The sequence below is a fragment of the Cervus canadensis genome, chromosome 3, assembly GCF_019320065.1.
Source record: "Cervus canadensis isolate Bull #8, Minnesota chromosome 3, ASM1932006v1, whole genome shotgun sequence".
Lineage (NCBI taxonomy): Eukaryota > Metazoa > Chordata > Mammalia > Artiodactyla > Cervidae > Cervus > Cervus canadensis.
The window spans coordinates 51,405,646-51,411,645 of NC_057388.1; positions in this window are offsets into that span (position 1 = coordinate 51,405,646).

Here is a 6,000-nt window from a genome sequence, read left to right on the forward strand (position 1 = left end):
AGCTTTAGGACCTTCTTCCTTAGCCACACCGCCCCTGGGTTGGTTTCAGTTGTGGTTTTATTTCCACCTCTGCATGTGGATTGTCCACGGGGGTTTGCTCCTGAGGCTGCCCAGGAGGACTTAGGCTTGCCCCTGTGAGGGCCAGGTGTGGAGGTGGTGCAGCTGTTTGGGTCGCAGGGGTTCTGGCAGCACCAGGCACTCAGGGGAGCTGGCGGCTAGGGCAGCAGGGAATATAGCGCTCCAGAAGGGCATGGCAACCAGTCTTGGCCCATACGCTCCAGTATTCTTGCCTGAAGAACCCACCCTCCCTGACAGAGAAGCCTGACAGGCCATAGTCTACAGGCTTGCAAAGAGTCGGACACTACCGAAGCAACCCGGAGTGCATAGATGCAGGACTTTTTTGCCTGTGGCAGTGTGCCCCAGTGAGTTGAGCGTGAAGGTGGCACAGCTGCTTGGCTTGCGGGGACCCTGGCAGTGCCAAGTGTGGAGGGACACGGACTGCTTCTGCTGCAGGAGTTATGGCCCTATCAGAGTCTTTTTTTGAGCCTCTTGTAGCTGGCAATCAGAAGGCCTATTTGGCCAGTCCTTCTCCATAGCTCTGCCATTCAGGCACTTAGAGGGCTCCCTTGCCTGGGGTCCTTCTCTGTTGTTTGGCACATCAGGCACACAAAGGGGCCCCCACTAGCTGGGGTCCTACTCTGTAGATCAGTGCGTCAGGGTTTTGATGGGCCAGCCTCTCTATTGTTCAGCGGCCAATTCTGGCCTGTGGGGTGAGAGAGGCTATGCTGATGGCTCCATCCCCTACCCATGACTCAGCAATATCACCTTGCTTCCATGGCTGCCTGACTTTCCTCCACAGGCTTTTCCCACCACAGTCTCCTCCCTCACCTCCCCTCCATCCAGCTGTCTGCAGTCAACAGCAGCCCTTGCTCTAGGATCGCTCCACAATCCCTAAACTCCAGGTCCCAGCTGCTGCACCTTCCAGGAGACCTGCGTCCCTGTCGGGGGTATGTATGGCTGCAGCAAGGACTGTCTGATTCTCATTCCATTTAGGCTGCCACAGATCAGCTGTTTCACTCTCACCCTTAAATGTTTCTCCTCTGACTCAGACAATTGCCCCGATGTGGGGATCAGACCCCTGCTTCAGGTCCCCTACTGGCTGAGGGCAGGTCCAATCCTACTAACACTTCTGTTTTCCCCTTAGTTCCTTCATCCTACCGAGTGTTGCGTGGTTCTGTTCATTCTTTTTCACTGGTCAGGTACTCCTGCCTGCTCTCAACTGGTGTTCTGCATGCGCTTCTGTGTCTGAAGGTGTATTCCTGATGTGTCGGTGCAGAGAGAGGTACTCCACGTCCACCCACTCCTCTGCCATCTTGTTCTCTGTCAACATGTTAATTTTTGTAGTTTGTTTCTTTTCTATAGGACTAACAGTTCAGAAAACTTATAATTTCACCCTTGTATGTAAATGAATTATAATTTGAAAGTAAATAATTAACATGAGTTAATATATGTCAGGCATATTCTACATGCCTGATATACATGTGGCACTCTTCAAGTGCTATACAAGTAAGCACTACAGTAAGCACTCTACAAGTGTTTGCTCTTATTCTTCTATTCATTTATTCATTCTGTCTTTTATATAATTTAGTAATTATGCTAAATGTTGGGGATACAGAATTGCATAAGGCTATCTTTTCTACCTCCAAGCAGCTTAAAATACACCTAGAAATATGGCAATTAAGTTTTTGCAATAACAGATTTAAGTAAAACCTCCATACTTTATAATTGATAATCAATATATTATTTACAATGTACGATGTGACTAAGCATTGTAAATTAAGCAAAATTTATTCTTAATATTTCTCACATCATCTTTCTGCTTCCTGCTTTCTTTTCATATCTATCTTCTCTAATATAAATATTAAGTGGTTTTGAGTACAAATCTGCCACACATGGAAACTGTCTTCTGCCTAGTCCTTTGGGATTCGAACCTTTTCAGAAAGATTCTCTCTTTCCCATAAATCTTATGTCTCGTTTTCTAATTGCCTGGATAAATCACTAACTAAATCATCAGAAAAAAAAAAATATTGTGAATTTTAAAATGCTGAAGTCCATTGCTGCCTCCCGCACATATCTGACCTAGTAGGACTTGGGGAGAAGGAGAGGAAAGGTTAAAGAGTAACTATCTGAGAATAGGCAATATCAGAGAGTTGAAGTCAGAAGCCCAAGTGTAAATTTAAGAGACAAAAAACTTACACATATCAAATTCCCGGGCTGTAGCAAGGTGGCAAATTGAACACTGTTACAGAGGACAGCCCACAAGCAGGAGTTTGATATCCTAAACAATTCAAACTAGAGTGAATACAGGATGAGATTGCAAGTGTCAATACACCTTCTGCTAACTGTGGTGCTGGAAAAGACTCTTCAGAGTCCCTTGGACAACAAGGAGATCAAACCAGTCAATCCTAAAGAAAATTAACCCTGAATATTCATTGGAAGGACTGTTGATGAAGCTCCAATACTTTGGCTACCTGATGGGAAAAGCCAGCTCATTGGAAAAGACCCTGATGCTGGGAAAGATTGAGGGTAGGAGGAAAAGGAAGTGACAGAGGGTGAGATGATTGGATGGCATCATCACCTCAGTGGACACAGTTCGGGCAAACTCCGGGAGATTGTGAAGGATAGGGTAGCCTGTCATACTGCAGCCCATGGGGTTGCAAAGAGTTGGTCACAGCAGAGCAACACAACAGCAAGCAGGAAGAGTAGGATGAGCACTAGGACTGAATACATGCCCGCACAGGCCTGAACTGAAACTCTCCCTATGTTTCTCCTCTTTCCCTTAGAATGTGATGATACTTCTCTTACCAAGAGTCTGTGCTAATTTGAATATACAAAAGGACAAAAAGAAGCCTATACTGCAATCCTTTGCTCAGGAGTGGATGTGATATTATGCAAGAGGATCTTGAATCTGGAAAGGACAAAAGTTTACTAATTAGGCAGCTAGAATGGGCTTTTTCCTAACGCATTAGGATTTATCTACCTGGAACCTCCAATCCATGGTTACTCTCACCATGATCTTGTCTATGATTTGACTAACCCTTCTTTCAACTATTTTAGTAAATGCTCATGTTCAGTCTGTTTCCCTCTTAACTCTATATGCTTTCATTAGAACTTCTCATGATTCACATACCTCCATAAACTGATGATACCTGTATACATATTTCCATCACTGAACCATTTTTTGAGTTTCAGAGTCCTACATTGATTTCACTGCCTGACATACCTGCTTAAATATTCCACAGGCATTTCAAATATAATATGTACAAAAGCGAATATGTTTAATTCCTTCTAGACCTTTCACTTTCAGCTACATCTCAGTCAACTAACCAATCAAATTCCAAAAGTCAGGAAGAGACTGGCATCCATGGGAGGGAGCTGTGGAAGACGAAAGGTTTCTTCACCCTGGGAGCTCCCTTCGCCAGCTGAGGTGTCCACCAGGACAGAGAGAGGAGCTGGAGGGGAATGAACTCTGCCCTTGAGGGATGCACTCCTGCTGGCTGGCAGGGGGAGGAAGAATGGTGCTGACAACTGCCGTGTGGCAGTACTTCCCAGGCTGGGCAGGGCTGCGGGTGCACACAGCGGCTGGGTGCTGAAACTCAGGCTCCAGCAGGTGGGCCCTGGGAGAAGACTCGTTCCAACTGTGTAGAGACAGCTGGAAGGACCACATTCTAGCTTGTTAGCATGTGCAGGAGGGGCCCTGGGTCCACCATAAGAGCGTGGTTATGGCAGCAGCAGGGCTCTGGCTTCTGCGGGCTTTGTGAGCACACACACATACACGGCGGGGCTGAGGCAAACAGTAGAGCCCATTACAGCATTTGTGCAGCTGGGGCAGGCTGGGAGCAGGTCTAGCAGCAGCAGACTTTGTTGGTATGCATACTGGGTGGCATTACAGAAGCTCACATCCCAGGCAGGCAACCCTTAGGGAGGAGTTCTCAGAGGTTCCTTTCTAGGCAGGAGTGCTCCAGTTCCTCCTACCTCACACTATCGCTTGGAGTCAGATCTGGGGCTGACAGATCCTGGGAAAGCTGTGCCATACGGGCAGCCCAGGTCTCCGGCAGCAGCACAACCACCTCAGTTCCTGAAGCCATCATGCCCTGGTCTCCAAGCCAGTCTAGCACTAGGCCTGGGGCAAACACAAAGGGGAAAGGGGCACAATCTTGGGCTGATTCTCAGCAGAACCCTGGATGCCTGCATGGGTTATGCAAAGGTTACCTGTGACCCCACAGCCCTCACCTGCTCCAGTGTTCATCTCCTGATGTACTCCAAAGCACACACTTAAGGGCCACAGAGCCCTATCAAACCCAACCCTCAAGGCTTCTCCTCCAAAACTGGGGAGTAGACCTTCCCCTTGACAAAATCCATGACAGCCACAGAGCAAAGAGAAGGCCTCACCCAACATCCAGCTTAGGCTCTGGTCACCCCCCCTACCAATCACACTCCCATCAAGGGGATAACCACCAGCACACTCTGAGGAAAGACACAGCAGGCATCTACACCAAAAATAGTCCTCGCACCAAAAATACTAGACTCACACATCTACCCAGGGATGTTCCCACGTAAAAACGGCAATTCAGGACCACAGCAGATAATTGAATTTAAGTAGAGACAGAAATTTCTCTGTTCTACTTAAATTTGCAGAGATAGAGAAATGTAAGTAAAATGAAAAAGCAGAGGAAGGACTCCAAATTAAAAGAGAAATTCCCTGAAAGAACAACCAGCAGAATAGATATCTCCATTCTGCTACAGTCTGAGTTCAAAACAGAAGTAACAAAAATGCTAAAGGAAATAAGAAAGGTTATTGACAGAATTGCAGGTCACTGTAACAAGGAACTGGGATCTATAAAGAGGAACTAGTCGAAATTAGAAAATTCAATTGCTGAGATAAAAACTGATCTGAAGCAATGAACAGCAGACCAAATAATGCAGAAGAATGAATAAGTGATATGAAAGACAGAATAATGGAAATCACTCAATCAGAACAGCAAACAGAAAGACAAATAAAAATATGAAAGCAATATAGCATAAAGAAAATTATAGACCAAAATCTTTAATGAATAAAGATGCAAAAATTCTCAAGAAAATATTAGCAAACTGAATCCAGTAAGATAAACAGGATCATATATGTGTGCATATATATTATACATATGTACATATGTACGTATGTGTACATATATATATACACATATGTATATACAAATATACAGTCTAAATATATTCAGTCTAAAAAAGAATGAAATATTATTATTTGCAGCAATGTGGATGACCCAGATAATATCTTACTAAGTGAGGTAGGTCAGAAAGAGAAAGATAAATATTACATGATGTCACTTATATATGGATTATAAAAAATAACACAAATTAATATATATACAAAATAGAAACAGATTCACAAACACAGAAAACAAATTTACGGTTACCAAAGGGGAAAGCAGGGTGAGTGGGATAAATTGAGGGTATGGGATTAACAGAGACAAATTACTATACATGATATATATAAACAACAAAGATTTACTGTACAACACAGGGAACTATATTCAATACCTTGTAATAATCTATAAAGGAAAATAATCTGAAAATATATATACATAACTGAATCACTTTGCTGCACATTTGAAAGTAACACAGCATTGTAATCAATGACACATCAATAAAAATACATAAAATTGCATGTGTCTCTTCTATTAAGCTACGAAATAAAACATAACAAATATACTTGTAAGTTCTCTGTATACTCTTCTCTGATCATACACACTGTGCCATCCATTCTCCTTTCTCTCCTTGTTACCAATATATTGAATTTCATGTTTATTCCTGTGCCTGTATTTAAATCACAACTAGATTGCATGAGTCCCCAAATCAAAATATATTATTATTGATAACTGATATCAGGCTTCCCAGATGGCACTAGTGGTAAAGGATCCTCCTGCCAATGCAGGAGAC